Raw genomic sequence first — 14,849 nt, forward strand, 5'->3', positions numbered from 1 at the left:
TGTTGGGAAATTCCATTTTAATGCAACAAAACAAACCATCTAGACTTGATTAGAAACCCAAGGGCAAGATCTGTTCTAGTTCCACAGAAACAAAAAGTGTGCAGGGGAGCAACAAGAGAAACATTACCTAATGTTAACTACCTACAATACACAAACTTAAAATGCTGTGGTTTTTTGGGAAAAAGCGGCTGATTAATTAAGGGGGGCCTCTATGGAGTGAGTTTTGGTTCTTTATTACATGCGAGAAAATAAAAGATCTGAGAGAAAAAAAAAAGTTTGAGAGAAAAAGTTATCACACTGATAGCAAAAAAACATTTCATGAGATAAAAAATAATATTTGAGAGAAAAAGTTTTCATGCCAATAGCAAAAAATAATAATATTTGAGACTAAAAAAAGTTTTGAGAGAAAGTATTTTCTCATAGAACATAAAAAAATATACATTTGAAATTTTTAAAATTATTTCTGAGAAAAAAAATCTCTCTCAAAATACTTTGAAAAAAAACTCTCAAATATATATGTTTTGCTATCAGTGTGAAAATATTTTCTCTAAAAAAAAAAGTGTTTCTCTCGAAACGCTTTTCTTTGCTCTTGATGCAATTTCTTGCTCTCGTGTCAGGATTTTGCTTTCACTGTGAGAATTGTGTCATGGGCGGGGCCACGTTCCTATTGGCCAGTCGGGTGAGCATCGTCTTGTCTTGGGAGTCGAACTGAATCATTACATCATTGTTTGGTTCACCTGCATAGATGCCGCCTCTGCCTTATGGCTAGTTAAGTTGAGCAGTGAGCACGGACACACCAATGTTTGGGTAAGATGATGACACACAGCTGGCTGATCAAGTTCAGTATCACTGAAGATTAAACATTAAAAAATAGCACTCATATTCATGAATGAACGTGTATTATATTATTTGCTTGCTAATCGCTAGTAAAGCTAACCAGCCATCATGCTAGGTAAACTTGCAAACTCACCTGGTTTAAACTATGTTTAAATCAAATGCCAAATTAATGTTTTGATTTAGATAGTTTCACGCCTTATTTAGTGAGTAGTGAGGTAGTTTCTACCTTTGCACTTGCTAGCCTCAAAGCACCTGAAGAGTAACTGCTTGTTCTTACAACCTCCCGCACAACTTTCAACTAACGTTAGTATGCATGGAAGGTGGCAACCCTACAACTAGCTAACGTTAGACAATGATTGACATACCGTTTGAAAGATTTAAAAGAAAAAATAATTACCATGACAGTACAGGCACAAACATATTTGTGGGTTGCTAATGTAAGAGTTAGTCCTAGACCTGCAATTTACCTTGTCAGCTCTAGACCTCGGCTAGATGGTAAAAAATATTTAGAATAAGCCCCGTGTAGCTGAGTTTGCGAGCTATACATGCAGTGTAGCTAAACATGTGCAACAACCATACAAAGACTATTTTAAACAAAACTAGGTGGGACACTTTCAAACGGTATATCAATCATTACTCGCTAAATAAGGCGTGAAACTATCTAAATCAAAACATTAATTTGGCATTTGATTTAAACATAGTTTAAACCAGGTGAGTTTGCAAGTTTACCTAGCATGATGGCTGGTTAGCTTTACTAGCAATTAGCAAGCAAATAATATAATACACATTCATTCATGAATATGAGTGCTATTTTTTAATGTTTAATCTTCAGTGATACTGAACTTGCTCAGCCAGCTGTGTGTCATCATCTTACCCAAACATTGGAGTGTCATATGTCCGTGCTCAACTTAACTATCCATAAGGCAGAGGCGGCATCTATGCAGGTGAACCGAACAATGATGTAATGATTCAGTTCGACTCCCAAGACAAGACGATGCTCACCCGACTGGCCAATAGGAACGTGGCCCCGCCCATGACACAATTCTCACAGTGAAAGCAAAATCCTGACACGAGAGCAAGAAATTGCATCAAGAGCAAAGAAAAGCGTTTCGAGAGAAACACTTTTTTTTTTTTTTGAGAAAATATTTTCACACTGATAGCAAAAAATATATATTTGAGAGTTTTTTTGAGAGAGATTTTTTTCTCAGAAATAATTTTTTAAATTTCAAATGTATATTTTTTTATGTTCTATGAGAAAATACTTTCTCTCAAAACTTTTTTTAGTCTCAATTATTATTATTTTTTGCTATTGGCATGAAAACTTTTTCTCTCAAATATTCTTTTTTCTCTCATGAAATGTTTTTTTGCTATCAGTGTGATAACTTTTTCTCTCAAACTTTTTTTTTTCTCTCAGATCTTTTATTTTCTCGCATGTAATAAAGACACATTTCTAACTCCATAGGCCTCTGGGAAATTTTTTTTTGAAAGATAAATTTAGCTATGGGTATGATGCTCATAAATCAAAATTTAGTCACTAGAAAAGAAAACTTTTTTAATGTAAGTATTAAAGCTGCAGTAGGGAACTTTTGTAAAAAAATATTTTTGTACATATTTATTAAACCTGTCATTATGTCCTGACAGTAGAATAGGAGACAGATAATCTGTGAAAAAATCAAGCTCCTCTGGCTCCTCCCAGTGTCCTATTGCCATTTGCAGAAAATACATCGCTCCCGGTAAAAAATAACCAATCAGAGCTGCGGTCCGTAACTTTGTTTGTGTTCAAAATGTAGAAAAATGTATATAATAAGCGAGTACACCATGAATCCATTTTCCAAACCATGTTTTTAGCTTGTCCTGAATCACTAGGGTGCACCTATAATAAGTGTTTATATTCGGACTATTTTAGATTGCTTCGGGGATACCGCGGCGGAGTAACACAGTACCTTTGTGATTCTTCATAGACATAAACAGAGAGAAGTAGTTCCGGCTACGATGTTCTTCCGCAAGACGCAAGCAGTTCTGTTTATTAACCGCTAGAGCGTCAAAAGTTACAGACTGCAGCTTTAAATAAGAAATAATAATAGCTTTATTAGACATGCATATATTTGTTTGTTTATTATTCAATGTAACGATTAAATAAATTCCTAATAAAACACTTTCTATAAACACTTTCTATATGGAAAAAGGTTAAACACTTTTAATTTATTTGTTATTATTGGTAATGTATTAAACTTCATTAAAGAAAGAATATCAATACAGTATTTTCATTTGTTTAATATTTATTAAGTATGAATAAATCACGAAACAAACAAACCTAATATTCTATATGGAAAACAAGTTAATGTTAATTTTATTATGATAACTGATAACTTTTTTTTTTCTGATTAAATTTCTGATCTGATTTTTTTAAATATTATGAATACAGTATTAGTTTATAATTATTAAAATGAATCAAACCTAATTTTCTATATGGAAAAGTTTTATTGTGATTACTGGTCATTTCAGCTCAAATAAATAATATGAAGATATATATTTAATAGTTTATTGTTTAATTTAAGCACAAATAAATGTGCAGAATCATAGTTTAAGACCAATAATGTAAAATGTAAATGTAAAGCAAAGGTCCCAGAATCCAACATGAAAACATGAAGATCCCAATCAGAGCTTTTCCATATAAATTATGAGCATCTGATTAGGTTTATCATGTTAATCATTGTGTACCGCATATTTAGAGGCTTCATACTTGTTATTAATGATCAAGACTTTCAATGCGTCTTTAAATGGCTTCATATATGACAGATTTTCCACAATGTGAATCTTTGAATACGTCGGATTCAATTTAATTCAGGGAAATATGATCCTATTTCTAAATTATTCCCTGCAGCTTTCGTTTTGTGTAAATGAAATTCTGTGGTATTTTGGTTGGCATATGGCAAATGCAAGAAACAAAAGTTTCAAGGTTTAAAAAGTTCAGCAGGAGTTTCATATTGCATTGTTTGCATCTACTCACTAATATACTAGTTAGATAATAAGGATTTGCAATTTATGGTTTAAATCAAACTGTAGAAACAAGAGTGTGTGAGTGATTTAAATCAAAGAAACAGATCTCTCAAAGAAGATTCATAGGTCTTCATTACTTCAACCTCAGCCCCCAAAACATATACAGTATATGGAAAATATCAGTGTTTACGGTTGGTCAATTTTAACCTGCCTTTGGGTGAACTTTGCACCCTAAATACATGAAAACAGATGAGTAGCCAATGTCTGCTTTATTCAGACGGCTGCTTTAAAGTGCAGGTCTGTCTGAAGACACCACAGAGACTCAGTTTGATCACTACACAGACAGATGGGAGTTCCTCTTCCCCACGAGATGAAGTCAGCGTGATCCTGCAACAGCAAACCAACATGAAACAAAGCCCTGGATTTTAGCAAGTAGAATCAGCAGGTTACAGATGAAGTGCGTTTGATGCCACAAAGAGACGTCACATGGTGACATGTGAAACTGCATTAATAATATATGAAACATTAGAGCCACTAATATCCAATCTGCTAAGGAAGCAACTCCACAATTCCTCCGTAAACATCAAATGAGCAACAGGTCATCTATAATCACCTGCAGCCAGAAGAAGGTGTGGAAGATCCATCACAAGACCTCAGTGAATCAAAAATGCCAGGCAAATGTCAGCAGAGCTCGTGTAAGTCCGTCCCTGACCTTCACTCTACGCTTAAACATCACATGAAGTCACGCCGCATGAATAAGACATGCACACACCTGCACACTCGCACAAAGAAATGTCACTCTAGTGATGTTTCTCATGTGCCATCAAATCTCTCAGTTGCTGTTAAAGCTTTTTTCCGATCCTTTTTTTTGGGGGGGATGCAGTAAAGCGGCCTTTGGATGTCTTTGACTGCCGTGGCTTTCTGCATTAGGCCTTGATTTTTTAAAGGAATTGCTCGGTCAGAAATAAAAGTTCTGTCAGCATGCGACTCCAGAATCACAGGGTTTTCTTTATTTTCTAAATTTTGAAGGACTGCCATGTCTTTTTTCATGCAATAACAAAGAATAGGGATTAAGCTTCCAAGCTTCAAAAATGACATTAAAGCACCGTGAAAATCATAAAAGTGGTACATTTGAAATGTGCACTAAGTGCTGTATTCTGAAGCAATATGGTAGCTTTGTGAGGAACAGACTATTATTTCTCACTATCATTTAGAGTTGAGTCCAGAAACTATAAACTAAAACATTTGAAAAACAATATTAAAACATTCCATTAATAAAAATAAAAAAAATTAACTGAATACAACACAACAACCATTTTTGGAATACTTAAACTAAAATTAAAACAAAAAATGGAAAATATAAAAAATCTAATTAAAATATGAATAATACTATAATTTTTTTTATCCCAGTCACATCTCTTCTTACGGTGAGAATAAAGTAAATAATGTGTGCAATTACATTAAATTAAATAAATAAATAAACATTGTTAAAGACATTTATAAATAATACAAAACAAAAATTCAAAAATATATTCGGTAAATAATATCATAAATACAATTAAAAATATGTAAGACATTTATGATGATTAAAAAATTCTGATCTATATATTCGGGTGATATTTGACATGATTTAAAACATGATTTTTTTATTTATTTACATTAAATACTGTAGTTAAAAGTTTAATCAAAACTTCACTGAAAAGTTTCCATTTCAAACAATGCTCAACTCATAAAATGTATACCGTTTCTACTTCTCAAAACTTTTCATAGCTTGCATGACTTTGTTTGATCAAATGACTTCAGAAAACTTAGAACAAATAGAGTGCACAAGTTTGTATGGACTGCTTTTATTAAAGTTTAATGATGTTTTTGCACTTTTAAGAAGTTTGAAAGCCTCAGTCCCCATTTATTGCAACTGGATGGAAAAGAACACCCACATTCTTTAAAATATCTTTTATGCTCACACACAGAGAAAAGAAAAAAAGCCAAAAGATGACAGTAATCTCATTTCCAGGACAACGGTTTCTTTAATTTCTGCTCAAACTCTTTAGACTCAGCATCTGTAAGAGCAGAAGAAAGCACAGCCAGCTCAGGCCGTCCTCTATCGTATGACCTGGAGGGGTTTCCCTGCACAAGCACCGCTCGTTTACTTTCTTCATTTAATTTTCCCAAGGCCTGCTCTGAACAAAATCATTACAGGCATCTTTGGAGACAAATATGCACAACCTGAGCCAACGGCACCACAATGCACATATGTGAACTCACCATAAACATTTATAATATATAAGCCAGAACTCACAGCAAATAAAACAGGGTGAATGGGCACAAAACGCTCTAAATAAAAGACATTCAATCTGTAACGGCAACCTACAGCACAAAGCACACATCCAGAGCTCCATCCAGAACGTTCCATTACAGTTAACCGTCGCCACTGCTGTTTAATGGAGTCATTACTCTTAAACGATGACAGACAGGTGAGTGCGACTGGCTGAGGCAAAAACGGCCACACAGTATTAATGCAGTTCAGAAAAGTGTAAATGCATCACATGCATGTGGCTTTGCACAAACAACATCTTTGGAAATGACTGAATTACTAAATGTCAATAAACAAACCCGTCTGCAAATACTCATTCATGTGCTTTATAATGACATGCAAACTTGTTTGAGGAGGAAAATGTGATGCACGCAATGATTCTGCTGACAGAATTGTGAATATAGCCATGATGCACCGAGATTCATTTGTAGTTAGATTTGCTAAGGTGACATTTCTACTATTTTACTAAAACTGAAAAATAACCAAACTACAAAATAACAAGGGACACTGAATAGAACAGAACAAAATAAGCCTGAATGCAATTTAAACTTAAAATTAAAATGAAAACAGAAAAATATAGTAGTACTATGACTACTAATAGCTCAGTGAATCAGTTCAAACCGTGAATTGAATCAAACTGATTCAGTGAATTGTTTGAGTCATCACATGATGTCTGAAAAGACTGAAAAACAGAGAGGCAACAGAGATTAAAATCCCACCTTGCTCAGTCTAGAAATATTTTATTTATTCATAACACTCCAAAGTCTCACATCAGGCTGCAAATTATTTTAGAAGTCTGTACTTATTGTACTGAACCTATAGGAGACATTAGGAAACATAATGAAGACTTTTATGATCCCGAACAAGATTACTAAGAGTAAACAGCTGACATTCTGCAGCAAACTACATCTCCACACAGATCCAGATGCATTAGAGACTCATTCGTTATGCGCTCGAGAACATTTTAACTCCCAGATAAACCGTATGTGTTCAGAGCGTCTCCTCTGCAAAACAGATTTAGGTTGCATCATAAATGCACTTGTGTGGGGTTCATTTCATAAGAGACCACTCATTTATTCATTAGCTGACTGAATGCTCAGAGTTTGCCGTGTATCTTTCAATTCTCTGACTGACTTGCATTAAACAAAGCAACTCTTTAGCAATGCACATGTTCAAATCAAATCAAACTACCATTCTGAGACGGATAGATGCACTCTGGTCTCATAATCCAGACAAAGACAATCAATACAGTCATTAATGGTTGATCTGACAGGTGTAACCAGCAGGTGTCAGAGAGTTATAAAAGGCTTCAGCTAAACTAGTACACAGCTCATTAACTTCACATTCTGATACTTAACATCTGTTTTATACAGATTTCAATGGTCTTTAAAAGAACAAAACTCTTCATTTTAAAGATCTGTGAAATCAAAATCAACCCTAATTATTCTCTTCCTAAATGCTCTTGTTTTGAAGCATTATTATTTGCTGGTTTCTGCCACAGATTAAAAAGAGTAATAATTGCAACCTTTTAATCTCATTTTGACTTTTTTTCTTGTGATTCTGAGTTTTTATCTCATAACTGTGAATTTTTATCTCAGAGTTATCAGATAAGCTCAAAATTGCAAGGAAAAAGTCTGAATTACAAGACAAGAATCACCTTTTTGTGGCAGAAAAAACTGAACTGCAAGATATAACTCGGAAGTGTGAGATTTACTGTAGGCTAAATTCGTAATTGTGAGAAACAATGTCAGATCTCGCAATTCTGGCTTATTTCCTCCGAACTGCAAGAAACAAAGTAAGAATTGTGAGAAAACAGATACAAAAAACCTCACAATTACCTTTTCAAATTTGTATTCACTGGTGGAAACAGGCAAACAATAGAGAAAAAAAATATTGACTTCATAATCATTTATCAAATTAGAAGAACTTGCTGTGCCTCTAAAACGACTTTTCATCTGACATCATGAATCCCACGTACTGTACTTTCCATCGCCAGCTTCCAACCCAGCGACTTCCATTCTGCTTTCAAAGGCATAATTTTTATGATCCAATCAATTCCTTATAAATAAATTAAAGTCCCACCCTGCTGGTTTTCTTAACAGGCCACATTATGGAAGTAAACACAGAAATAAAGTACAGTAAACAATTACTGCACAATACATTATTATTAATTATTACACCGCATGCATCAGCTGAATTTAACTAAAGAATCAACAAAACCTTGTGCTTCGATAGATAGATAGATAGATAGATAGATAGATAGATAGATAGATAGATAGATAGATAGTCTTTTCACAATTTTTTCTGCACTTTACTAATCCAAGTGATCCTATACCACAGTAAATCACAATAAATTCATCAGCTCATGAAATCATTTGGCTGTAAACAAAAGCCAAACATCACAGTCCTGAAAAAAAACAGCTTCTCATTAAATCAGCATGTTTTATCCATCTTGTTATTCACATGCTTTCACTGCAACAGGCCGTCTGATATCTACACAGGCTGTGTCTCAAACCTAAACTGCATTATACGCAGAGTCGTAAAATATTGCTGACTTGGAAGTGTCTATTATGATGCCTAAAAATGCTGCATGCACACATAGGATGCCCAAAACTGATGTTCACGTGAAATATGTGTTATTTTGCTCAGAAATGATTCACAGACTTCTGGTGTCCAACTACAGCTGACTTGGTACCCGTCTGTGTTCAAGTCCAAAATAGCTGTTGGATTGAAACACGTCCGTATGAAGCCCGAAAACGTTGTTGACTATTAAGTGCATGAGCGAAAACGCGGCATGCATCTCAACGCCGCGTGTATGTTTATCTCCAGACATGCTGCACGCGCGTCTAGCTTTGGGATGCGTCCAGCGCGCGCTGTTGCAAACGCGTTTATTTACATACACAAACAGAGTCACGTACCGGAAAACCCCGCCGCCGCTCCGAAAGAAGATGCGTTCGGGAGGAAGATCCAGAAGGATGGAAGAGAGGAGCGCGTGTGTGAGATGAAATCAGCGGACGGACACACACATACAATGCACAGCATCACGGGCTGCGCGCCGCGCACTGCGCATGTCAGTGCCGCACCGACCATACCGGCAGATCATCATTCACGGGACCCGCTCTCTGTCATTCGGGACCTGGGGAGAATAAACTGAAAACACGGAACGGTCTCATCGCAGCTCTTACTATTAGATAACTTACTAACTGCTGATCTGCGCAGCAGTAAATAGTTTATACAAATGTTAATGCTCTTTATTAAAGTTAATCATGTGTTACTGAAGAAAATCTGGATTTTTTATTTTGAGGGCCTCAGAAGCACGTGTTATATTAAAGATTACATATTTATTTATTTATTTATTTTTATTATAACGGGTAATTATTTAAGAACAACATTCTTTAAGGGGAAGAGAAGATATAAGAAAAAAAATATTAATAATAATAATAAGTAATTATTTAAGAGCAACATTCTTGTGCATATTTACAATTTTCTCATTTATGCATAATAGAAAATAAAATAATACATAATGAAAAATTATAATAATAAAAATAAAAAATATAATAATAATAATGATAATTATTATTATTATTCATGCAGTTAATTAAGAGCAACATTTTTAAAATGTCATTACAAAATCTTGTCATCTTTAAAGGGAGTAGGAAAACAATGTGTACTAATTAAAAATATTGTAAATACAGCTAGAAATAACCATTTCTGCAAATAATGTAGAAATAACTTGGAACCATAAATATATCTAAACCATTTACCATAGTTTGAAACAAATCAACGAACAATTTACAGAAGAGCAGGATATAAAACATCTAGGCATTCAAGCACATCTGTATAACATCTCCATTAGTAAATATCTGTATATCTCCATAAATAATTATCATTATTTACAGTCATTCACACCATGTGTGTTTCTGAGGACAAAGTAAAAGAGGGTCAGATAAGGTAAAAAAAATTTATTTAAATAATTTAACAAAAAACAGCAAGACTGGATTTTATGTTCACCTGCAATGTGCTAGATGTACAAAAATAAATAAATTAATTAAATAAAAATAAAAACCTACAAAGATTCATCAAGAAGAGATACCAGGATGTGTAGAATTAGCACTGCACACCTTCTAGTAAACACACAAATAAGATGGTTTTTGGAATTTAGTTGGTTTGTTTCTGGACAAATAGTGCAATGTAAAGAGAGAGAGAGGAAAAAATTAAAATACAAATATAATACATACAGTGATGCTGGAAATATAAGCAGTTTCCGCCTGCTATTTGATCACTGTGAGCACATAATTTAGTTTGAATGTAAACTCCTAAATCAGGGAAAATTTAAAAATAAGTCAAGCTGTAACATTATTGTTGTTATTATTTTTTTATTTTTTATTTTATCTTATTTTACCAGTCATTTAAGAGCAACATTCTCAAGTCCAAGAACCATTTACATTTCAATTAAATTAAACAAGTACATATCTGAAAAATAATCAAGCTGAAATATCATGCAACTATTTATTAATTTGTTTTATCAAAACATCAGTGCATCTATTTATTTTATTATTTCATTTATTATTTTATTTTATTTATTTTTACACTATTTTATTTTTTTATTTTGCCATATTTATTTAAAAGCAATATTCTTAATCAGACTTTTCCTCATTGGATGATCAGTGATCAGTGTGTCTATTTATTTTCTTGTTTTATTTTTCATTTTATATTTTTATTTTAATTTACCAGCAATTTATTTAAATGCAACATTTTTAACCACACTTTTCTTTAATTAATTACGTCTTATTATTAATGAAGTCTTATTTTATTTTATTTTATTATGCAGGCATTTATTTAAGAGCATCATGGCATGGCAATATCTTGTAGTTCTCTTTAAGGGGGGAAGGTGAACAATTAGAAATTATAATTGCAAATACTGTTAATACAACAAATTATATATAATGTATTTTTAAGAGTGTTAAAAATTTGAATAAAATGTACCCTATATAATGATCTCTTGATAGTTCAACAGTAAAACTGTGAACTGTGCTGAGTTCTGCACATATTTACATACTGCCATCTACTGTTCACATAGTCTCTTCACATTTACCACAGTAACAGACAATAAGATTGTTCACATTTGAATTTACATGCACTAGATTCATGCAACCACACCATTAAAATCATAATAAAATGAAAACATGAATCTTCTGCTCTGTCTAGCATAAAGACTTGTAATGCGTTTTCAACCATCTTTATTCAGCTGTATAATGAACAGACTACATTGAGTCTAATTTTAACAGTTATTCTTTCTAAGTGTTAACATGCTGTCAGAGGCATGCTTTTTGACAAATGAACCCCCTCATTTGCTCTCTGTGGGATCAGAGCCTCATAAATAATGAAAATCAGTGCTAATGCAAATAGTGTGCAGGAGGAAGCAGGAATAATCTAATGGAAAACACGTCCCATTGAGAAATGTCAGATTAATTAACATTTATAACCTCAAATTAACCCTGATCCTGTCAGTAAGATGCACTGACATAATCATTTCCATCAGAGGAGGGCAAATTAAAATTAAAAATTAAAAAGCTCAAAGAAAATAAAAAGACCCAATTTCATGTATGAAACAGAACTAAAAAGTACCTAACAGTGCTTTAAGTGGCCCAAAAGAGGTGCCAGTACTCTACAATAGCCAAAAAACTCGCGAACTGACTCAAATGATTCGCGAATCCGCTTTGAACTCCCGAACCGATTCAAATGATTCGCGATCCCCAAACTGACTCAAATGATTCGCGAACCCGCTTTGAACTCCCGAACTGACTCAAATGATTCGCGAACCCGCTTTGAACTCCCGAACTGATTCAAATGATTCGCGATCCCCAAACTGACTCAAATGATTCGCGAACCCGCTTTGAACTCCCGAACTGACTCAAATGACTCGCAAACCCGCTACGAACTCCCGAACCAGTAGCGTAGCCAGAAAAGAGACTCTGGGTGTGCATATGAAACTCTGGGTGTGCCACATTTATTTTCAGATTACTGTGCAAAATTATGGGATAGTATTTTTGTCGCACTGCTTCCGTCCAACCATAGCCTGCTCCTAGTGGTAATTTGCAGGTCATGTCAAAATGTAGTTAATTGTTAAATGTAATAATTTTCTTCCAAATATGATAATTTTGTACTTCTGGTACCATACTTGGACATTTCCAATCTGGTAACACTGTCTGTTGATGTTGGGCCAGGGGAGGGAGATACATCCTCATCAGGTGTAACGTTAAGGCCTTGTGTCCGGCTCTCCACCAAGCCAAGGTTTTTTGCTAAAAAAAAATTAAAATAAGAAAGGAGCTCTGCGACATATTGCTAGCTAGCAATGTGCAATCAAAAAATTCTCTGTTTATATCATAGACTGCTGGGGTCACAGTCAGCTGCTGTTTGCTGATTGGTTGGCAGTCCAAATGTCAGCAGATATATTTTAACAAAAATAATTTAAAATGTAAATTACATTTTAACATTTTTAGCATTATTGCGCCATATATTGGATTCTTATTTCTGTGCCACTGAGAGTATGATTTAGAATGTTCAGTGACGTCACAGAATGCCAGATTCAAAACAGCTTTCGCGCGTTGGCTGGCACTGAGCCAGAGACGGACGCGCTCAGCACTTGTCATATACCACAATTAATATGCAGTGCTTTCAACCAAATAATGTTTATTTTAGGTTTCATACATTTATATATACACTAGTAATCACTAGTAAAACAATACATTGGTAGTTTGTAAAATACACACTGATGTCTATGGAAGCTATCCAACCAAATGTAATTTGCAGACGAGTTTTATTCATATATCAGATACACATAGCAGAACAATAAAGTTTACTCTATTCTTCGTCCAGTTCAACAGCCACTTACTTTCATGTACTTCGGGAGAAACAGGAATTCATTCAAGTGCTGCAAGTTACGTTAAATCCAGCTGACAGGAATCTGCAGCGCTCATCTCGTTATAGATCAAGATAATTTATAAAGGTTTTTAAACGAAGAATCGGAATATCAGATAGTTGACATGGTAAGCAAGTTTGTGTATATATTTTAATAAAAAATGAAAAAATAAATAAACTAATACAGATACACTGGGGTGTGTCACGTGACAATCATGACGCGTCGCCATGGAAACAATGGGTCAGTTAAAATATTTGTAATTTACGGGTGAAAGGATTGATTTAAAAATATATAGATATTTTCTAAGTAAACAACAATAGCCCAAGTTTAGTAAACATTTTTATTGAGACTATAAAAAATAATTTTGCATCTATTTTTAGGTGTATGCCACTGTCCCGAACTGATTCAAATGATCCGCGAACCCTTATACGAACTCTCAAATTGATTCAAATGATCCGCGAAGCTGCTCCGAACTCCCTAGTTGATTCAAATGGTTAGCGATCCCCAAACTGAATCAATGATTCGTGAACCCGCTCCGAACCCCCGAACTGACTTAAATGATGCGCGAACCCGCTCCGAACTCTCGAATTGATTCAAATGATCCGTGAAGCTGCTCCGAACTCCCGAACTGACTCAAATGATTCGCGATCCCGCTCCGAACTCGCAAACTGGTTCAAATGATTCACGCTCCATTCTCCGAACTAGGAAGAATTAGGAAGCTTGCATTGTGAAGTCGCTCTGAAAAGCGGCAGTGAAGGCAAAAAAAGTAAAACCTCTATTAAAACAGATGTCCAAATGAACATACTGGTATGGGCACACGGAGAGGTGGTGGTACGCTCAAGAGCTATATTTGGAAGTGGCGGTACTGAGTACTGGTGCTTACTGGCCCACTTAAAGCACTGGTACCTAACATATATAAAAATATATTTAAATAACATTCTTTCTCAAAAAAAGAAAAAAAGGGTGTAACCAAAATACATTTGATGTCAAATAAGGCTTTAACAATATCACATTCATCAGCTAAAAATATATGCTTGTTTTCTCTACATTTATTTAAAAGTAGAATGAAAACATCAGGGATGAAACCAATTTTCATGAGCTAGTTCATAAAGAGGCTTCAGTAATGAATTATGTAGATTTGACTGACATTTTAAGATAAGTCAGTGAGCCTGTGTAGTTGAACAATGTAACATGAGCGGCGAGGTGAAATCACAAACGTGTATATTTTGTGACTAATGCAGCTGATTCTATATATAGGACTGTGATCTCAGGCTCATTGAGTGCATGCAATTGGCTTCTCGAGTGTTGTCATGGTGATGCGCGGTGACGCAACGCTCCACTCCGCCTGCAGATGGCAGCATTGCATCTGTTCATCAAACAGAAAGTCTCCCAAAGTCATATACACAAACACAGAAATAATGAAAAAGTGGATTATAATATTCAAAAATACACAAAATATAAGCCTACTGATAATAGGTAATGTAGATAATATAGAAAAGGTTATATTTTAATATTTTAATCATTTGTTAAGTCAAAAGTTTTAAGTACAAATAATAATAATGATAATAATAGTAATAATAATAATAATAATAATGCAATTTTTCAAGATTTGAAATTTCTCCTATATGATGCAATTATTATTATTGGAATCACAGAATTTTAATTTCAATTTGATTTTGGTTGAAGATGTTTTTTGTTACTCTTAGTATATCTTTAAATGTCCATGTGGTTTTTATTCTTTTTTTTTCTTTATTCTTGTTCTTATTTATTTTTATT

General features: G+C 34.2%; 1 protein-coding gene across 1 annotated transcript in view; it reads right to left on the bottom strand.

The window, feature by feature from the left end:
• The window catches only part of LOC113068603 (alpha-(1,6)-fucosyltransferase-like), a 92,497-nt gene extending 83,230 nt beyond the window's left edge, over positions 1-9,267 (bottom strand). Inside the window, exon 1 of the mRNA XM_026241380.1 lies at positions 9,070-9,267. The gene's annotated coding sequence lies outside the window, so the exon portion shown is untranslated. The remainder of the gene's footprint in view (positions 1-9,069) is intronic.
• Positions 9,268-14,849: the final 5,582 nt, after the last annotated feature.

The sequence above is a fragment of the Carassius auratus genome, linkage group LG45M (genome assembly GCF_003368295.1).
Source record: "Carassius auratus strain Wakin linkage group LG45M, ASM336829v1, whole genome shotgun sequence".
NCBI lineage: Eukaryota > Metazoa > Chordata > Actinopteri > Cypriniformes > Cyprinidae > Carassius > Carassius auratus.